Source organism: Vipera ursinii (assembly GCF_947247035.1).
Source record: "Vipera ursinii genome assembly, chromosome: 2".
Classification (NCBI taxonomy): domain Eukaryota; kingdom Metazoa; phylum Chordata; class Lepidosauria; order Squamata; family Viperidae; genus Vipera; species Vipera ursinii.
In genome coordinates this window covers 73,666,540-73,689,368 of record NC_139513.1, presented here as the reverse complement: position 1 = coordinate 73,689,368, position 22,829 = coordinate 73,666,540, and the positions used below count along the sequence as shown (strand labels likewise).

General features: G+C 43.3%; 1 long non-coding RNA gene across 1 annotated transcript; it reads left to right on the top strand.

Annotated features, from left to right (window-relative positions):
* The first annotated feature begins 21,288 nt into the window (after positions 1-21,288).
* On the top strand, positions 21,289-22,060 carry LOC310636561. Its single transcript, XR_014491749.1, has 3 exons — positions 21,289-21,327; positions 21,415-21,539; positions 21,833-22,060. It is a non-coding gene; the product is annotated as an uncharacterized lncRNA (long non-coding RNA).
* Positions 22,061-22,829: the final 769 nt, after the last annotated feature.

Below are 22,829 nucleotides of genomic sequence, written 5' to 3'. Positions count from 1 at the left end.
GCAAGCACTTAGCATTCAGGCTTGATATTCCAGCAAATGTTTAGATTATGTACTGAATTCATTTTTAGAACTGAAGCAATCAGGGGACTTTTTTCAGTTTCCCATATTTTAGTTGCTTTATACTTTCTGATACTATTAACTTGGCTTCCATAGAATTTCAGATCCTATTTGTCTGTTTGCCTGTATGGTTGTGACCTTCTCAATACATTTCAGAGTGTGCCAGTTAAAGTCTTGACAAATGAATGAAGACTTGTGGAGTGATTGTTGTGCACAGTGAATTACCTGCAATGTGATACAAGGCCTGCAAATTCCAGTAAGCTACTGTAGATATATTAGTCTTTTGCATGGAAAACGGCCTTTCTTGTGAAGATTTAACAGTGATTACCCATGAGTTACTGGTTTACTTAGAATCATTGCCATTAGACAACATGGCTATTGTTTGAAAATTTATTTATTTTATTTATTTTAATCCCATTTATATCCCGCCCTTCTCCGAAGACTCAGGGCGGCTTACAATTTAAGCACAAACCAATGTGCTTAGCAATAGCCTTCATTCTATGTATATGCCTGCTTATTAGGGCTTTCCCCCCCCCCCAAGCGGCATTATTACAAAGTCAGCTTATTGCCCCCAACAATCTGGGTCCTCATTTTACCTACCTAATGGGCATTAAATTGTATTACTATTTTAATCATGCCTACAAGTAATAGCTCTTTTGTAAGAAATGGCAGCCCTTCTCGTTTCTTTAGGGCAACAAATATTTATTTTCTTTACACTGTAAAACGCATATCTGAGAAAGAGAACAGTTGTTCTAATTTCAGGCAGGGTTTGTCTTTTCTGATTGAAAGTTTATGCTAGTGGCTGACTGAGAACCAGACGGTCCTGGTAGTTACTGTTAGCATGGAGCTCCCCCACCCCCAAGGTTTATAAACATGGAAAGCTACTTTGTGGAATTTTTTTAAATAGAGAGCAATTACTCTGAATACACTGCAAGCATTATTTTCTATTTTAAATACAGTTGGTAGAAACATAAGTACATACCATGGAAGAGTCTTACCCAAACCAGTGCTATCCCAGTGTTTTGAATCTCAATTCTCATACTCTTATTCTATTTTCAAACAAAGAAATCCCTGAAAGCTCACTTCCCTGGGATCCTCTTCTCCATCACATTCAATTCTTGCAATCTTCTGTGTGCAGTACATATAACAACCTCACCTTCCCCCTTTCAGATGGGGGGAAAATAATATTTTCCAATAATCTCCTTTTATAAATAAAATCATTAATCTGCATCAAGAACAAGAATAGTTAACCAAAAATACGTATGGAAACTGTTATGTACTGGGCTCATTAGTAATATCACGTGGATTGCTGGAGCAGCTAACGGCTCTCCAGCAACCCAGACTACAAGTCTCCAGCGCTACAATTGGCTATCCCTAGGCAGCAATGGTTGTTTCAAACCTATTGGCTGCTGCCTAGAGGCTAGACTATATATTGTGGCTAGCTGCAGCCATTTGCTCAGTACAGATTCTGCACAAAATAAAATATGAGTTTCCCTGTACTCAGCTACCTCGTCTTCATTCCTGCGCCAAAGAACCTACTATTTAACAGAAACCTTAAAAGTCAGTTCCAATCCATCATAATTCTTTTTGTCAGTCTGAAGGTCCTGACCAATTTCTTCAGAATGAGGAACACTAGGGTCATTTCCTACTCACAGAAAGTTAACAGCACAATTAACCATTGTTCATATATTGTTCTGTCACATCAATGGAAAAAGAAAGCCATCTTTCTAGATTTTTATGCAGTCAAGAGAGTACGATCTGCAATTTCAATTTGTATTTCTTATCATTCTGCTCTATGTCTAATGCAAAACAGTATTTTTATCAGAAAAATATCAAAAATCAGACCATTATAACTTTGTCACCATAAAGAGTCATGACACTTCCCAATTAATCATCAGAAATTTAAGCTGTGTTTGGTAATCCATCAGTTTTTCTTTCTCTACTCTTAATGTAGCTATAAAAATTTTAAAAGCTTACTTAATTATTATAAAGTAAAAAAAGTGTTAGCTAAACAGTGTATTGGAATCTGGATTGAAAATTGCACTGTCATTGCTAGCGCTAGTTTAGACCTTTCTGAATGGGAAATTCCTTCCTTCCTTCCTCCCTTCCTTCGTTCCTTCCTTCCTTCCTTCCTGCTCTCAGTTAATAGTAAAAGAGAGAGAAAGAAGAGAAGCTGGAAGCAGATTCTTGTTCTTCCGGAGACAAGTGCTTCTTATTTATTTTATTTATTTATTTTATTTTATTAGATTTGTATACCGCCCTTTCCCGAAGGACTCAGGGCGGTTTACAGGGTAATTAAAACAAGAAATAGAAAAGTTAAAAAGGATTAAAAAAATTACAACAGTCCCTGAAAAAGTAAAAGCCCCCAATTAAAATTAAAATTAAAATTCTCAGCCTGGGTGAGAGAGCTCGAAGAGCCAGGTCTTCAGGTCCCAGCGGAATGAACGGAGGTCAGGGGCAGTCCTCAGCTCCACGGGCAGCTGGTTCCAGAGGGCAGGTGCACCCACTGAGAAGGCCCTCCCCCTGGGTGTTATCCGCCGGCAATCTCTTACCGGTGGCACCCTGAGAAGACCCTCCCTGTGGGAGCGCACTGGACGAAGGGAGCTTGATGCTGGCAGCAGGTGTTCCCTCAGATATCCCGGACCCAAGCCATTTAGGGCTTTATAGGTCATTACCAGCACCTTGAATCTCACCCAGAGGGCAACCGGAAGCCAATGCAGCTCGCGGAGAAGAGGTGTTACATGGGAGTATCGGGAAACCCCCATCACAACTCGTGCGGCTGCATTCTGCACCAGCTGAAGCCTCCGAGTGGTCCTCAAGGGCAGCCCCATGAAGAGAGCATTGCAGTAGTCTAAACAGGAGGTCACGAGCGCATGAGTGACTGTGCGTAGGGCATCTCGGTCCAGGTAGGGTCGCAACTGGCGCACCAGGTGAACCTGGGCAAAAGCCCCCCTGGTCACGGCTCCTATATGGTCTTCAAACTTGAGCCGGGAGTCAAGGAGGATGCCCAAGTTGCGAGCCCTATCAATGGGGGGTAACACCTCACCCCCCATCGTTAAAGATGGAATGGTCTGGTTAACCCGAGATGCCGATATGCACAGCCACTCAGTCTTGGCAGGGTTGAGATGAAGCCTGTTTCTCCCCATCCAGACCTGGACCACCTCCAGACAACGGGACATCACGGCGAGGGCATCGCTGGGTTGGTTTGGGGTGGAAAGGAAAAGTTGGGTATCATCAGTGTACTGATGATACCCCATCCCGAAACCGCGAATGATCTCACCCAGCGGCTTCATATAGATGTTGAACAGGAGAGGTGAGAGAACCGACCCCTGAGGAACTCCACAAATGAAAGGCCTCGGGGTGGATCTCTGCCCTCCCGTCAACACCGACTGCGAGCGGCCCAGGAGATAGGAGGAGAACCACCGTAAAACGGTGCCTCTCACTCCCAACCCCCTGAGACGCCGCAGTAGGATACCATGGTCGATGGTATCAAAAGCCGCTGAGAGATCTAATAGGACTAGGACAGAGGAGCAACCCCTGTCCCGAGCCCGCCAGAGATCATTCACCAGCGCGACCAATGCCGTCTCCGTGCTGTGTCCAGGCCTGAAACCCGATTGGTACAGGTCCAGATAATCAGTTTCCTCCAGGAAGAGAGGAAGCTGATGCGCCACCACACTCTCAACAACCTTCGCCAAAAAGCGAAGGTTGGAGACTGGACGATAATTATTTAAAACAGCCAGGGCAGGCTTTTTGAGGAGGGGTCTCACCACTGCCTCCTTCAAGGTGGCAGGGAAGACACCCTCCTTCAAAGAAGCAGTTATTACTGCCTGGAACCAGCCTTGTGTCTCCTCCCGGGCCGCATAAACCAGCCAGGAGGGGCACGGATCCAACAAACAGGTGGTGGTGCTCAGCCTCCCCATGATCCTGTCCACATCATCAGGGGAAACAGGATCGAACTCAGTCCAGATAACATGCTCAAGACCGTCCGATTCCTCCATGTCAGACTCTGCCCAGTCAGAGACCAGACCGGCCCGGATCTGAGCAATTTTGTCCACCAGATGATGACTAAACTCCTCGGCTCGTCCCTGCAAGGGATCCTCCCTCACCTCCTAGTTAAGGAGGGAGCGAGTCACCCTAAACAGGGCAGCCGGGCGATTATCTGCGGACGCGATAAGGGCAGCGAAGTAATTAGACCTCGCTGTCCTCATCACCGCAAGATAAGACCTTATAAAGGTTCTTAACTGCAATCGGTCAGATTCGGATCGGCTGGACCTCCAACCACTCTCTAGACCCCGTCTCCAACGCTTCATCTCCCGGAGCTCCGCAGAGAACCATGGAGCCCAACGGGATCTGCACCGGGTCAGAGGTCACAAGGGTACAACACAGTCAAGTGCCCTGGTGGCCGCCCTTTCCCAGGCATCCACCAAGGCACCGACTGGGCTGTGGGTGACGGCGATGGGTATAGACCCAAGCGCCATCTGGAACCGTTCCGGGTCCATTAGGCGCCTGGGGCGGAACCACCTGGTCGGTTCCGCCGCCCAGCGGTGGGGAGTGGCGTAACGGAAGACCAGCCACAGGAGATGATGATCTGACCATGACAGGGGAACAATGGTTGGAGAACCCCCTCCCAGATCATCCAGCAGCCTCCACCCCCAACTTCGTCCTGTCAGGACCCCTAACAGGCCCAGACTGAGTGCCGGTTAATAATTCCCTCCCCACCCTACTATCCCTCCCCCTCCCTAACCTTTTAAAATAACCGGCTAAAAAATGTATCAGGGGTCTCTTAACATGTCTCAACTCGAGGCCCCTGTCTAAGCCCAGCCACCTCTCGGAGTCCCAACAATTGGGCTCGTCATTAAGGGGAGTGTGGAAACAGGCGGCTGGTCGTGCCCAGGAGGGAGGAACCCCCCTGAGGGCATACAGATCAGCTCCAGAGTAATGGAAAACAAACCATGCAGTGATAAAATGTCCACAAAGGGCAGATGTTACAAATATTACAATGGGTGGTTTGATGGGATGATGGCATTAAGATGGAATAATACTGAGTCCGGTAGGTATGTCTCTCAGTCCACTAGTCCAGCTCAGCTCTCACCTGAGCTGGCAATCAGAAAGGAAGCCCCAGCCATTCTCTCACTCCAGCTGAGGAGTCCAACCTGGGGTGGAGAGAGCAAAGAGTCCCGGGACAAGCCTACCCCAACTGGTCTCTCACACCAGTGGGGTGGTTGATAACCAATCCAAGACCGTCCTCCCACCACGGTCAAGTCCCAGGGCCAAACCGGACTGTCAATGGGGAGGTCTTGATTCCAGCCAGGCATTAAAACGGCCATAGTACCTGCCTGCCAGCACAGGAAGTAAGCCAGGCCGCGGCCGATCTTCAGGCCGCCGGCCACTGCCACCATTCTGGAGGAGGGGGCAGAAACAACCTCTCTCACAAGCGACCGCCCGCTGGTCCAGATGATATTCCAGCGGCAAGCAAAAGGCATTCCCTGCAGTAATTTAGAATCCAGGCATTCCTCAATAAGTTCACCGCGGCGGGGCAGAAACTGAGGCCGATGTCCGGGCCTAACAGCCACCGCCGCCATCCGGAAGGAGAGGGAGGGCTCCGTGCCGCTAAAAACAGCGCCTGCCAGCTGACAACAGACCCAGCTCCCGATAGAGTTTCCAGCCGATAAAATCGATGAGACCATCGCTGCCGCCCCTCCGTACAAGCGGAGGGTATCTTGAGAGCCTAATTGAACTTCCTGTCCATATGCTGCTTGTTTCTCAATGTGTACCTTTGTAAAGATACAGCTGTTGTCACCACTTCCTTCAGCCATTCATTTCTGATTGTTTTTCTTTATTGGGTAAGAAACGGTAAAATGCTGCCCAGGAAAAAGCTTCTTGTACAGGGGTGGGGGTAGGGGATATTGAATTACAAAGGTAAAGCAGGACACCCATTTTACTTTCTACTACTACTACTACTACTACTACTACTATTATTATTATTATTATTATTATTATTATTATTATCATCATTATCATTATCATTATCATCATCATCATCATCATCATTCCTACAGAAGTTTTAGGAGGCCTGAGTTGTTCTTTCCATTCCCACAGCTGCTTCCATTCCTAGAGCTGTCTCTGCTCTATAACCTCACTGTGCCTAGATCCCAGGCTGAGGAAAACAGTCTAGATTCCAGTTATGGATATTAAAACACTAAGTTCATCCATAATGTCCCGTAGAAAAAGTCTCTTACTCTTAGAAATTACTAAGGCATTATAAAACATAGCTTTAAAACAAAGGAGACAAAACCATATGCATGACGCACCAAGCAAAGATTACTTAACTCAGAAGTTGATTGAAATATAGTGAAACATAGTCAGGAAATACCTCTTGGTCATCTATGAATTCAAATCACCAAAGTCTGGTAAATTGTATCCTAAAATACTGAATGCACTGGTGATTTGGTCAAATCTGTACCATCTTTGAAAACCCTGGAGAATGGTTGCCTTGCCACATGCATAGAGAAGAGGAAAGGTTGCCTGTATCTTCAAACATAGTCAAAGAGAGGACGCAAGAACTACTGAGCAACCCATATTTAAGAAATTTCTGCAGCAAACTCGTAACACAATAAACTGTCAGTACTTTGAAAACAATGCAGTGATTACTAGCACTCTACATAGATTTGTGAAGAACAGATTTACTTCTCATTTTTTAATTGGATGTCTTCTTTAGTAGTTTGTCAGAATACTATGAACATAATATATATTTGACCTAAGCTAAATATTTGATATTTGTTCATAATCGTCCAATTAGCAATTTAATTATAAATGGGCTGATGACATATCTATTTGAGGTAAATTTCCAACACATATAGAGATAGGAAAAAATAATACTGTGGGAAGTCAGTCCCCCCCCAGAAGGAAATATTAAAAGGGCAATTATATTTCCTCAAAGGATCTTAAAGAGGCAGAAAAGCATGCCCAGTTTTTCTTAATAGCCACCAAGCAGAAACCAGCTCTGTAGAAATGCAGATGTAATAATCCATTCAGGAAGGTTGGAGCCTTCCAGCTAGAAGCTTAGGAAGACAAAGACACCTAAAATCTACATACCCCACCCAAATTCTAAGACAGGACATAATAAGATTAACCCACAGATGCCAAAGGGGCACACTCAGACTCAGGTCAAAGTACTGTATATGACACAGGAAATACAAAGCCTCAAACAGGAACAGGAAACAACTCCAAACAAAAGCCCAAGAGAGTATAAAAACCCACTCCTTACTACGTGTGCTCACTCTTTTCTTCCAGAGCCATCTTTCTGTCTGGCTCTCCTCTTCAATAAACCACAACCTTCTTTCTAAAGCAGTCACCATGTTGTTTATTCCTGGCTTGAACTGGACCCTGATAAAGACTTTTCCTTCAACAATACTAGAAGATAATAATAATAATAATAATAATAATAATAATAATAATAATAATAATAATAAGAAGAAGAAGAAGAAGAAGAAGAAGAAGAAGAAGAAGAAGAAGAAGAAGAAGAAGAAGAAGAAGAAGAAGTTGGAAGGGACCTTGGAGGTCATCTAGTCCAACCCCCTGCTAAGGCAGGAAACCCTATACCATTTCAGACAAATGGCTGTCCAGTCTCTTCTTAAAAACTTCCTGTGTTGGAGCATTCACAGCTTCTGGACGCAGGTTGTTCCACTGGTTAATTGTTTTGTCAGGAAGTTTCTCCTTAGTTCTAGGTTGCTTCACTCTTGACTAGTTTCCATCCATTGCTTCTTGTCCTGCTTTCAAGTGCTTTGGAGAATAGCTTGGCTCCCTCTTCTTTGTGGCAGCCCCTGAGATATTGGAACACTGCTATCATGTCACCTCTCGTCCTTCTCTTCATTAAACCACACATACCCAATTCCAGCAACCGTTCCCTATATGTTTTAGCCTCCAGTCCCCCAATCATCTTTGTTGCTCTTCTCTGTACTCTTTCTAGAGTCTCAACATCTTTTTTACATCATGGTGACCAAAACTGGATGCAGTATTCCAGGTGTGGCCTTACCAAGGCATTGTAAAGTGGTATTAGTACTTCACGTGATCTTGATTCTATCCCTCTGTTAATGCAGCCTAGCACTGTGTTGGCTTTTTTGGCAAAAAAACAAAAGATAAATATACTTTGGGTAAAGCACAGGCTAAAAATAACAAACTGAAATAACACACATAAAATCAAAGTTGATTTAGAAAAAAAATAAATGCAGTTATCAGACTTCATAATAGTTAAGTGTGAATGCTGTTCTGAATAGGAGTCAGCGGTTTGTCATCGCCACTAAAAAGACAAACAAAATTTTCAACTGCATCATTAGAAGGTTAGTTTCCCAATCACAGCAAGTAATGGTTACACAATATTCTGCATTAGCCAGACTATCCCTTAACTTCCAGAAATCCAGTTCTGATCACATCTTTCAAGACATTCAAGGCTACGTACATTCAGAGAAAAATAACAAAGATGATCAGAGAACTGGAAATTATGTCCTACAAAGAAAGTTGGAGGAACTGGGGATGTTTAGCTCTCAGAGGAGGACTGAAGGAACTACTACAACACTGGAAGGATGTCATTCATATCTGGGTAGGATCCAAAAATTGTAATAATTAAATAAATATTACAGCTTATTTGCCTGAGAGCAGAACTTGACGTAACAGTTTTACATTACTAGAAGGCAGAACTGAATATTAGGAAATATTAGCAACTGAACTGAATATTAGGAAATCATCAGTATGATTTAATTTTGGATCCCTGTGTTGAGCTGTGATTTGGGCTCAGTGATCTAAGTGGCCCTTTCCAACTCTAGGATTCAATGGAAAAGAGTGGAGCTAACTGGAGTGACTTCCTCAACCTTGCATTTCCCATAGATGTTGAATCACAACTTTCAAGATTTTTAAACAATAGAAATTTATGACATCTGGACAAAATTTTTAATTATAATTCAACATATATGACCCAGATTGGGAAGAGAAAATATGGAGACCCAAATTGGTTAATCCCCACTAATCCCCCAAAAGTGCTGGGTGAATGCAGTCTAATCACTGTCTCACAAGCTTCCCTAGTTTCTCTAATCACTGTCTCACAAGCTCCCCTAACTTGCAAGGATTGGTGTGAGAAACAAAAATCGGAGAACCGTGGAAAGTCACCTATACTTCTTGAAAAAAAAGGCCTTATACAATTTTTAAAAACACGCGTGCTTTCGCAAGCCACAGGGCTGCAAATGCAACTCTTTCCATCCACCACTCGAACAAAGTAGAGAATGAGCGGAAATTCGGGTCGGTTCTGACAAGCCACGGCTACTGGTTGAGGCACATCTCATCCTCACGACTCCAGTGTTGGGATGAGCTTTCTCCCGCCCTCGCTTCACTTTATTCCCATAGCGACAGGCGGAGGAAGTAAACGAGACTTGAAGCTAACTCCGAGTTCCCAGGCGCCGCCACCGATTGAGACGCCAGGAACTCTGCGATAAATCCTCCAGGCATATCTGGGCAAGTCTCGGAGAAAGGAGCGGGGCTTACAGGAGGGCGATTGAATCACGGTCGTCTGTCATTCTCAGGGAACCGAGATGGGAGGACATACTGCAAGCAATCTTAGGCGAAGCTGGGAAATTGTGTGGTAAATAAACTAGTGCTTCCCACGCTTGGGTAAATTACCCCAACTTGGGCAGAAATGGTTTCCTTTTGGGTAACGACACACGAACCCATTACTCTGTCACAACAGAGACATTTAAATGAGGGTTTTCTGATCAGCGGTTTGGGGGAATGAAAGAAAAAAGCTTGAGAAGCATTGCTGTACACCAAAAATGACATTTATAGTTTAATATTTACATTTAAAATGGCAATGCAACTTTTTTTTCAGGAGGACAAATTTTGCTTCCTGGCATTCCCTTTCTAAAGAGTGGTTAAGATGTTTGCTGAAGGTTTTTTGTGTTTTGCTAAACCTGTGCCAGCAGCGTTGTTCATTGTTGAATGTCTGGATGTTTCCAAAAAAAAAAAACCTGGGGAATTTATTGCCATTCATGATAGAGTAGTTAGTTGCAGTGTTGAGAGAATGTTGAAAAAAGGCTGGGAGGATAAGAGAACTTCCTTTTTCCAAGACATGGATAATCATTACCTGGTCATTTATTGAGATGGGTTGAAGTTTTAAGAGATGCCACTTTCCCTCTGCTGGCTGCTACAGATTAGCAGAGCCATCCTTCCATAAATGATTGCATATACTGTGGTTTTAAGGGATTGGGTGGCATCTTAGCCTTGCTTGGACTGCACTGCACAGTTGCATCTATCTTTTTGTCACCTGCTGTTTTTTCTGCCATTCAAGGCTCAGCCAGAAGCACTCTGTTTTGCTTTATCTCCCCTCTCTTCGTATCAGACTGATTTATATGCACTTTCCCACTGATTTAGATACAATGCAGTAGGAAAGCAGTATGACGGCACATATCAACATTCAACCTAAAGTTGTTTCAAATTATTTCACATTTGTTAACACTGCAAAATATCTCTCTCTCTCACACACACACACACACACAATCTCATCTCACTGTTGTCCTCATGCAGCCTTCATAGGCCTTCTAAAATAAAGTCCTCTTTCAACCCTCACTCTACCAATATTAAACTCAACTCTGCCTTTGGAAGGAGCATGGTTGTTGATTTGAAAAACATGAGACTGATACATTAAACAATATCCCAGGGTGAATGTGCATGTGTGACCTCATTCTAATCCCTGTTCTTTATACCATCCTTCATTCCACCTATAGATATGGCTATGCAAGAGCACCTGCGAATAAAGGAACGTCACCGCTGTTCAATAACAGCTCTTGGCTACCATTCAGCTCGACGGGAATGTCTCACTGGATTTGAAGGTGAGTCTATGCTGGGAAGGAACATTTTTTCTCGGGTGCTAACTTTAAATGTTTGTATCTAACTCCACTCCTGTGCCAACTTCCTGCATTTGTCATGCCCTGGCCAATTATATATGAATGGTGGATAATAACATCAGTATAGTAGGTCTTAACTTTTCCTAAGAGAAATTAGATGTTACTATCCACCAAAGAGAAGAAAATTTAACTTTCTGTATGTACCAAGAAACTGCTTTTCTGTTCCATCTATGCATATAGATGGACTATATATTTATATGTATATATAAATAAAAATTCCAGGTTCTTCCTGAATTGAACTCCTGTCCACATAAGTGGCATGTCACTTTTATTACTCTTATAGATGGAGTGATCAAATGGTGGGACATGGAAAGTGGGCACATGACCTTGTGCGCCAAAGAACATGCTGGCTGGGTCACCCACTTCCTTTCCTGGATACAGGCACGGCTCCTCTTCTCTGCCTCCAATGACAGCTCCGTGCTGGTTTGGGCTCCGGGTGGTACAGTGCTTGACCGTATTCTGGTAAGAGTGGCAACTCATGAGACCCTAGGACTAGGAATCCAATCATAGTAAGATCAGTAATATGTTTTCTGAAATTACAAGCTATTGCACAGAATTGATTGCATGAGTTCAAGAACTTTCCCCAACCTCGTGCTCACCAGTGATTCAGTCACCTTACATTCACCATGCACTGCAACTCCCATAATCCTCGGCTGATGGCAAACATGACATCATAAGGTTATAGAATGATTATGTCAGGCACTTGCCATTCAAGGGTATCTCAGCCTTGAGAATGATGCCCTCGGGATTCTGAGGCACTAAAATTGTCTTAGAAATCTGCCTTGGAAGCATTTAGAAACCATTAGGATTAGAAAAACTTTTTTTTTGTCTCTGAGCTATTCCTTCAACAGAGTAAACGTGTCTTGTCTGCCTGTAGGACTCAAGTTTTCTATTGGTCAGTTTTTGAAAACTCCCAGGTCCTTCCACTGAGATTAATTGTGTTTAGATTGTGCTATGGCAGGGATGCCTTTCTTACTCTTCATGCCCTTTAGGTAAACCTCCCCCTTCTTTCTTTTCAGTTGGGCTATCCCATCTTCACCTTGGCAATCAGCCTGACTCGGCATCTCCTTCTTTGTGGGAGCAAAGGACGCCTGATGGTTTTCCCCTTGGACGAAAAAAAAGAATCTGGGCACATAGTCAACGTAACCCAGAGCTTTTCTGAATGGACCCACAAAGACATTGTGTCCTGCATCACCTGCCTTGATAACCATATTTATACCGCTGGGTGAGTTTGGAAGCGGGGATAGTTTTCCCCCGTAGGCAGGTTCAGAACCTAAATATCTGGTGATGCCAATAATATTTACTGTCATCGGTATACCTGTTTTCTACATTTTGGAAAACCCCACATTTATAAGATAGGACTCTTCCCAAACTCCTGTGACCATTTCAACAATCATATTGGCTGGAAATCGGGGGCGGTGTGTGTGTGTGTGTCATAGGACCATATGTGTTGGAGAAGGTCAGTGTAGCTGCTTTGTAATTTGAAATTCTGTGCCCATTGCTGATGTTACAAGAAAGAGACTTATCAAAAGGAGCCCAGAATAGCTCTGGGGGGGGAGCAGTCCTGTGCCTACTGGATTGCTCTGAAGGACAATTATGTGAATTACAACACTTTTCTGAAAACAGAAACCTTATTTGGCCTTTACCGATAAGGCTCTCTGGTATGATTTGAGGCGCTCTGCTGAAAAATCGAAACAAAGCCAACTGAAATCAAGTTCATCTTCAGTTGATCATTCCTCCCTACCAATTCCAGGTATGACAAAAAACTACTGATCTTTGACACTTACCAGACCCCAGGCAGAAAAGGCCTGACGAAGAAGCAGTGCATCTCACGTGCCCATAATGCAGCCATCACCCATTTGATTCTGGTGCGCCAGCAAGAAACCACAAGGTACAAGCTAGACCAGACATGTCAAACATAAGGCCCGGGGGCAGATCCGGCCCGCGAAGTGGTTTCATGCGGCCCGCGAAGCCATCCTGGAAACAGTGAGGGAACGACCCCCACTGCCTTGGCCCTGGCCCAGAGACCCTCCTCCTGCCAGAGACCCTCAGATCAGTCCCACTCCTGCCCAGGCCCCCATAGGCACCCTTGATGCGAACGATGTAGAGCTGGCCACGCCCACCCAGTAGGCCATACGCACTCTAGCCACGCCCACCCAGTAGGCCACGCCCACCCGGCCCATACCCACCCGGCCCCCTGAGGGCAACCGCGATGCTGATGCAGCCCTCAATGAAATTGAGTTTGACACCCCTGAGCTAGACGAAGGACTTGGTGTTTTGCATATGGCCTTTTTTCCCCCATCCTTCTACATGTGTACATGCTTTTAATAGGAACTTTCCCCCTGTTTTATTGTGAAGGTGCAGGCAGAAAGAGGTGCCTTTTCCTCTGAATTGTGTTGTCATAATGGTTGGACTATATAACAAATGAGAGAGGTAGAGGTTTGGGGAAGGAAGTTATTTACCACAAAGAGGAAGTGGACAATTCAGGGTTTAAATAAAACTGCTGGCAGGGAGAAAACAACTGAAAGATACAAACGGAGAACTGCTGATGGAAAAAGATTCTCCCCTCCTTCCAACGTATTGGAAAGACAGCATTTGTTGAGTGTGGGCTATTAAGTGGCCGCTGGAAAAGTCCACTGACCTGCCATTCACTGTAATCTCCTGCTTTCTTGAAGCACTGACCTGGGGATTCATTTGCAGGCTGCTTTCAGGCTCCTTTGACCAGACCGTTGGCATCTGGTCCCAGGATGGCAAGTTGATCCAACGCCTCGGCCCTTTCATCAGTAACATAACTGGACTGTGCTATGTGGCACCTATTGGCGTCATTTGGATTACTAATGGCACTTCCCAGCCCACCCTTTATGAGCCGCAGTCCGGAGAAATAGTGAGTGACAACGAGTATTCGATGCAATTTTTTTGCCTATCCGCAGACTCTGTTGAATGGATTTGTGATTATAAGGGGCCCTCTACTGGCAATGCTTGATATTACAGTTGATAGCAGGGGGGGGGAAGAATGAAGGGCAACTGTGGGCACCTCCCACACCATTTCACTTTAGGGTGGCTGTTTTTTGAGTCGCTAGTTGCTGCCATGTACAATAGATGAAGGGGTGAGAACAAAGGGCAAATATCTCTGCCCCGCTTGAAGTAGAGCAACAAAAATCCTGATTCTTTATAAATCAAAACAGGACCTCCATCACCCAGCTGTGTGCGTGCTGGCTCCTTCCCAGGCAAAGAAAAGAGGAAATGACAAATCTCTTGGTGAGATTTCAACCCTGCTTGTCATGTCTTGCCCCCTTGAGAAGAATTGCCAAGCCCTTTAAGCTTACATTTCCTTAGAGGACTTGAATCTGTAGAGCGGGTAAGAGAGATGAGGCAAGACTTCTCTGCTGTGTAGAAATGGCCATTCTAGTAGCTACGCTGCAACCAAACAGGAAACGAATTAGTAGGGCTCACCCCCACCACTCTTGAGCTGCCTTCCAATCAGTTCAAAACCTAACTGTCAAAGTGGCCAGCCACAGTATCTTCCCACACAGAAAGATTTTGTAAACTAAAAGTGGCCGTTTTGCTTTCAGAACTCATATTTATAGCCCCAAACAATAGTCACCCAAATCTGGGGGGAATGTACAAATGCTTCCCAAATGTTTTCTTAAATTCATGGGGTGAAAGTATATGAGATGTATCTAAATATCTATTAGGCAAAAACTGTCTGCCAATCTGGAACCCATTTACAAATACTTTGGATTTGTCAGGCTGCAGGATCCTGAGCTGGGGGAACCTACAGATCCTTCTTAAACTTATTGGTTAGTATCAATAAGGGATCTCCTGAGAGCAGAGGCCATTTCCTGTATGCATACAGGAGACTCCCAATATAAATTCTGGCCATACCAATTGATATTGAGTATTAGATGTTAGACCGCAAGGCGATCAAACCGGTCAGTCCTAGAGGAGATCAACCCTGACTGCTCTTTAGAAGGCCAGATCCTGAAGCTAAAACTCAAATACTTTGGCCACCTAATGAGAAGGAAGGACTCACTGGAGAAGAGCCTAATGCTGGGAAAGGTTGAGGGCGAGAGAAGAAGGGGACGACAGAGAATGAGGTGGCTGGATGGAGTCACTGAAGCAGTAGGCGTGAGCTTAAATGGACTCCAGAAGATGGTAGAGGACAGGAAGGCCTGGAGGAATGTTGTCCATAGGGTCGCGATGGGTCGGACACGACTTCGCAGCTAACAACAACATTAGATGTTTTAAAGACCTTCTGTCTGAATCTTGACTTCTGATCCAGTATGAAGCAGATTCTTCTTTTCTTAGTAGTTGTTCACCAGGGAGGATTTTTCTGTGAGGGGGCAAAATTTCATCCTTGTCCATTCTTAGGCAACAAATTCCTTCACATTAATGACCTCATCTTACTGCTTGTGAAGGATGTTTCTTTTAAGTGTGTTCCTTGCCTTTTGAGAGCTTAGACCCAGATTGCCAGATTAATGGTACCGTGTAAGAGACATAAAGACTGCATAGAACTATTTTATACTGAAACATTATGATGCTCTTTCAAATAACATAGCAGATATAATTAAAATTAAATTCTAACTGCCTGAGCTGTGGCTTATGTTTCTTTCCATTAATTTGGACAGTGTTTTTTATTTGTTGTTTCTACTGAGTTGGTGTTTCAAAGGCTGCTTGGATTCCTTGCATTGTTTTGGGGGATCTTCCAATTGCTCCAAGACATGTTGAAAGCTCACATTTTTAAAATACCATTACCATTCAAGAGTATTGTTTATTTTCTGGGGTTCTTCTCTGTAGCTGTGCAACTTCATTTGACAAGAGCTTTTCAGAGCAGCGCCACAAATTTATCTTTTTCATTTCCTCACAAATAAAAAGGGTTTGCCCTACACATAAACAGTAAAAGGAAGGAAAAACCCATATTAAACAGCCATCTCTCTTTCAGGTTTCACAGTTCATATCCACATTCCAGGGCAATCAGAAGGATGAGCTGGTTCTCCAGCAGCTCCTCAGCCTGCCAGACTCAAAGCATGTGATTGGTGAGTACCCCAGCAAAGCACTGATACCTCTTCCCTCAGATTTGCAAGTCAAAATCTCATCTGGGCTTCCAAACCTCTTACCATGGATTCCATCTTCATATCTTATAAACCAGGGGTCTCCAAATTTAGTCACTTTAAGACTTGTGGACTTCAAATCCTAGAATTCCTCAGCCAGCCAGTTCTGGGAGTTGAAGTCTACAAGTCTTAAGGTTGCCAGGTTTGGAGACCCCTGCTATAAACCAATTGTTTCATGTTCTTAACATAAAATTATATTTGTAAAAGAGTCAAGGAAGACTTGCAATGAGAAAACCAGTTCACCTCAATCTGATACACTCCAGATGTACTAGCTAGAAATACATCGCCCAGTGTTCCTTGTGAACACAGAGAAGCTGGCTGGGTACTCTGGGAGTTACAGCCTCATCAGACCTAGTGCGCATCAAGTTACAGAGTTAGGTTGTTAGAGTATTGTATGAAAACTGCTGGAGATCTAATTCAAGCCTTTCAGCAATAATGTTTGATGATCTTGAATCTGTCCCTATTTCTCAGCCTAATAGTCTCTATAGTTACTTTATAGGATTTAATGAGAGGATAGTATGAAGGAGAAACATGCATACTTCTATAATGGAGGAAAGACAAGCAGAATATAAAGTCACACCATCAATTAATTTAGCAGAAATTAACTTGGAGAAGATAGAATTTTCTCAAAAGCCGAGGCAACTAAGTTGAACCATGATTCAAGAACTGAGTCTCGGTTTAGGAATGATATTCAAGTGTTGGCATTGCAATTCCAGGCTAATTTCTCTGTTCCAGCTGAATGAGTATCCCTCCATTCACTTGCTTTGCAGGGATAAAAAATGGCTAGGAGGATGAACAGGAGTGGAAAACTCTGTCCACTGTCCACCCTATGAACCCACTTCAGCTGACTGGGACTTTTGCTGATAATTCTGGGAGTTGTAGTCCCAATAAAAGTGGAAAGCATAAAATTGAGGAAAGTTTTGTATGTTTCATTTGGCACATCAACAAATCCCACTTTCGATATTTTTTCAATAAGAGGTTTCTGTTCTGCAGAAATATAAATTCAATTGATTTTTTTTAAGTACAGTAGAACATTTCCAGCCACATCCTGTCTCTTTTTCAAGGTATTGTATAACCTGGTGGATGGTAAGACCTTTTAGAGCAATCCAAGTAACCTTAAGCAATCCCGAAAAGATTATTTTAGGTATAACACATAAAACGTTGTTCTCTTCTCCTTCGAGGCATAGCAAAACCACAGCAAGTTGTGATATGGCGCTACAGTGAGTTGGGATGTCTAACGCTGCTGCCCTGCAAACACTCCCTGGAGTGTCTTGCTTATGGTAAGTAGGCACGCATAACTCTCTGCTCACCCTCAGCCTGCAATAGATCAGGGAGTATAAGCTTTAGCAGATGCAACCACTCATAGCCAAAATAACCTCCCCAATGAGTCAAGCTAGCTAGTCAGTATTTAGGCTCATCTTTATATCATCTGTTCAGCAGTAAACTCTTTGTCTGGTTTACCAAGTCCAAGTTACTTTTGTTTCCACTTCTCATTGTTATCTTTATTAGCCAAAAAGGAGCCCATTTTACTCTTCAGTGGGGACACCAATGGAATGTTGCAAAAATGGGAAAGAAGCTACATATCTCCCTTCATTTACAGGTAAAGGTTTATCGCTACATGTAGGAAATACCTCCAGGCACTGATATAATTTGTTCAGAGATTTCCACTGCCCAATAATGGAAAATTAGTGATGTAACTAGTTATATGCTGAAACCTGCAGCTGCTGCTGCTGCTGCTAAGAGGAAACATAGTCCTTGCTGATGAACATATACTTATGCTTAGATGCTTAGCATATTAATCTGTGTTTTTGCTGATTTACAGATTTATGTAGTTTAATTGCTAAACATTCTACTTCATTCGATCATTATCTTCAAGAGCACTTGTTCATGAAAAGTATCTGCAAAGTATCTCACTCCCATCTCTCACTTAGATGAGTCTGCCTCATTCATTTGTACTTATAAAAAGTATATGTTCACAGACAACCTAGCTCTGCTTGTCTTATGCATCCTCTTTCCTGTCTGCTCTATTCATGTCCTACCTGCTCCAGTCATACAGCAACTCAGCCTCATACTTATCACCCAGCCCCACAGCTGGTTTTTCCTCTTGTGGCTGGGTTCACACAGTAACTTGTTACTGAATTAATCTATTTTGTGGGTTTGCAAATTTGTTGACTGGTATGTAAGGTAACTGAATAGCTGGGTTCACACATCATGCTAAGGCATTAAACATCTACCATTAATGCTAATCAAATTTAGCAGGTTTTACAAACGCATCTGCTGGTTATTTTTAAGAATCTGATTAAGTACATGATGTAATCACAGATTGTGTGTCTGTTTCATTCAGCAGGGAGTCCTTCCATATAGACAAAGGCCACTTGGAGCGACGAGGGCCTTTGGCTGATCAGATAGAGAAAGGTCATCAGAAAGAATGGGAACCCTGTCCATATTCTGCACAAAAAATGAGGACTTGCAGTAGGCGCCGAAGTGGTTACAGCAGATCCCTGATCACAGCCAAAGACATAGGAAAAGAAAAAATAGAGTTCACTAGGTAAATATCAGGATGTGGTCTCTCTGGATACATGTTACTGTAGCCGGGACATTATACCAAAACTAAGAACATTAGAGTTATTGCTTGCTACTTAAAAGCAAGTAGCTTAAAACCTGGTGACATTTGCCAAGGACTTTTAAAAAGTATCCACACCTTCTTAGCTGGGATAAAAGAAAAAGGAGGGAAATGTTGGGCTTGGGTTTTCAGATCAGACCTTGAATGCTGATTTAGAGCAATCTTGATAACCAAACCCTGGGCCTTGATAGGGTCATCTTTGTCGAACAGCTGGACATTCTAGTGATGTCAGCAACCAACGGGAATATTTATCTCTGGGAATTTGAGACCTTCATCCCAGGTACTGAGCCCCCTGTCCAGGTAAGAGCAAACTCTTCTTCCTATGACTGGATGGAAGGCAGTCAAAATCACTTTGTAGGTCATCTTCAAAGAGTAATAACCTTCCTACAATGGAAAGCTGTTGGATTTAAAGTCCTACAATTGCTAGTTACTATGGCAGCATTTCTATGATAACTAGGAAGCGTAGGAATTGAAGTCTAAGTATAGAGATTACTCTTAGACAGACAAGACATATAGCTTTAGGGGAAAAATAACTCTGAACAATGGGACGGCAATCAGAGGAATATGTGGCCCAATTAGTACCTTGAACTCTCTCCCAGGGACCACAGGCTGTTTAATATTTATGGAACTGACAAGCCTTCCCTAACGTGATAAATTTAATAATCTCCATTCTTAAATTCCTACACTTCCTACTTATTATAGAAATGCTGCCATAGTAACAAGGAACTGTAGGACTTTAAGTCCAACAGATCTAGTAATCGTAAGGTTGGTGAAAGTTGAAATAAACTCATGGGTGCATAATAACAAAATCCAGGTGGAAGATTTATTGCAAAACAGGATTCAGAAACGTTTTCTTTACTATTTCATATTTTTCTCTGTGCTATAGCAAAATATGTCTGCATTGGATCAAGAGTCCAAAACACTAGCAAAAGGTTGTGCCCAAGGTGAGATGGTCTGCGAACCTTCAAGTAGCTGTATCTCAGGTAAAAATATCCCATTCAGAATGGGATAGAAATTTCAGAGACATCCCAAAAGAAGCACTCAATGATCTATTTGCTGTTCAAGGGCATTTTTCTTTAGTGGAAGAAACTGAGGCCTTGTAAAAGTGGGCTGTTATCAATTTTCTGAGCCATTTTGAAACAGGGTGAAGAATAAACCAGGAGACATGAAGAAAACCAAGAACACAGCCCCTCTAGAAGAACTTATTGTTGTTGGGGTTTTTTGTTAGACTGATCAAAACTGATCTAGTGACTAAATTATATGACAGTGGATCTAATGAGACAAAAGAACTACTGTACAACATATTACAAATATACAGCACTGTAATTTTCTTTTATCTGCAACTTTGAGAAATCTTCCCTTCTCTCCTTTGGTGTCTACCTTATGTTTATCTTGGCAAATGAATTTAGCAGGTTGTCACTGCCAGGCTAATGTTTCTGTATTTTAAAAGTGCCTGTGGGTGGAAAAATAGAATATAAATCAAATTAATATCTGTTATAATAATATATCAGTTCAGTTTCATCATGGTGATCTCTCCTTTCTTTTTTCCATCCAATTGCTGTCTCCCATATCATTACCTTAAATAGATCTCACATGCAGAATAGTATTGTGTGGACACACCGGCATGATTACAGCACTTACCCTAGTGACAAATGAGAAGAACGGCATTCACGTCCCTTATCTGGTAAGTGAATGGCTGGGGAAAGATTATATAGGGTAGGTGCTTATATATGACTCGCGAAAAGAGAATACTATATAAACTTATATACAATTTGCACACTAAATGAAATTAATACTTTGTATCTGTTAAGTGTAATGGTAAAGGTAAAGGTTCCCCCGCACACGCGTGCTAATCATTTCCAACTCTAGGGGCCGGTGCTCATCTCCATTTCAAAGTCGAAGAGCCAACGCTTGTCCGAGGACGTCTCCATGGTCATGTGGCCGGCCTGACTAGACGCCAAAGGCGCACAGAACGCTGTTACCTTCCCGCCGTAGTGGTCCCTATTTTTCTACTTGCATTTTTATGTGCTTTCGAACTGCTAGGTTGGCAGAAGCTGGGACGAGTAACAGGCGCTCACTGTTACGCGGCACTCGGGATTCGACCGGCCAAACTGCCGACCATCTCAGTGGCCTAACCCACTGAGCCACCGCGTCCTTTAAGTGTACCATATCAGAAAAACTGTTTTGGTGACTGTGTCTGGGATACAAGTGTTAACTATAACATTTCATTGTTCCTCTCATTTGATGGCTCTTTAACCTTAAAATGGCCCTGAACTAAATACCTTTCCGTTATTTATTTAGTATACGGTGATGGTACATTAGCCAGGAGAGTAGAATGTTAATGCAGAGTAGTTGTTTGGCTGCCCAAGACTGCTAATCTATTCGGTTCACTCTTGCGTGCTATCCAAAAGTGCACCACAGGGGGCAGACTAGCTCTGCACTATCCTTTTCTTAAAGAATCCCCACAAAGCAAGCATTGTGTTCTCTGTAAAGGGGGACCCATAACCCTCTAAGACTCTTTCCAGCAATCTCTTCATTTGGTGAGAAGGGAGAGAGTGGGAACACAGACAGCCTTCAAGGAACGAATGTATGAAAGGAGGGAGGGGGGAGAGAGAGGAGTAAAGGGAGCAGAGCCCTGAGAAGCAAGTTCTCACCTGGCCCGTTTTCATTGCAGCTCAGTGGGGGATGGGATGGAAGGCTGTGCCTCTGGAATCTTCAAAAGCGCTCCTTTCAAAACACCTTCTCCAATCTGCCTGGGGATAACGGGCCTATCCTGGACGTGGTCTGTTCCCAAGATAGGTGGGTAAACCTTTCTGCATTAATTTGATTTTTTTTTAAAAAACAGCATCAATGTGCTCTTAAGGAGAAGAATGTCATCTTGGATGCATGAAAAGAGGATTGTAAAAGCATCTTTCATGGCAAAATGGACAGTAGCAAACATAAGCAGTACAAGTCGCTGCGTGGCTGGCTCAGGAATTCTGGGAGGAAGTCCATAAAGTCCATAAAGTTGCTATCGTTGCCCACCTCCGTGCCAGAGAGACTTTATTACTAATCTAAGTTTGCCAAGGTTCTGTTATCCCTGCCATTCACAGCCTACACCCCCCTGCTCCTGAAAGGAGAGAATTTGCCTTCTCTACCAGCACTGGAGTTTTCATCTGCGCTTTCAGCTTTCATTGTGCCGATCTGGAGCTCCTGGCTGAACTCAGTGAGCACAAAACCACAGTCCTAGCTCTGGCATGGCACCCACAACAAAACAAATGGGTAACTGGTGCTGAAGATGGCACCATTCAACTCTGGGTAAGTAACTTCACTCTTTATTTCATGTTAAGTGTAGTGATAGGTAAACAATAGGAAAATAGAGTAGCCATCAGAGACCTACAGTATAATGATTTTCTGACCAAACACAAATAGTTCTGCATGATGATTCTTAGAGAATCAAAGGTCAGAATAGAATAGTCAAAAGTTATATTTGTATAGTGAGGTATATCGCTGAAGCTGGAGAACAGTGTGTCTTCCTTGATGGTGGAAGGTTGTTTGTTTTTAATCTGGTTCACTTAGAGTGAAGATGGCGGATGTTGTGTGCGGGACATGAAAGCCCCTAGAGGAATCAATTGTATTTGCATTGACCAGATCAATGGATGTATCATTGCAGGAGACCATGATACTATCAGGTAGCCACAGAGTAAGGCATTTGGTAGTAAGGGAAGCGGAAACAAAAAAGGACAGCTTTTCCTTGGATAGGTTTGTAACTCTGTCTTTTTATTTTTGCAGGATTTATGACCCAAACTCTGGAGCACTAGTGCAAAGTTACACAGGACATCAAGATTCTATCAAGGGTCTCATCCATGTCCCAGAAATGAAGCAGGTAGGAGGCCCACCTTGAAGTATGGCTGATCGGAATTTAGGCCGAGGCCACTCTTTGGCCTGCAATTGGATGGGAGACCAATACAGTCATGAGACGAGGCCTCTGGGCAATCAGTATATTTTATCCAGTTCTTGGAGCCTTGTGTAGAGTGTTGCCGCTGCTACTCCCAACTTACTTTCTTCTTTGATTTTCTGCAGTATGTGTCAGTTTCACTGGATGGCACA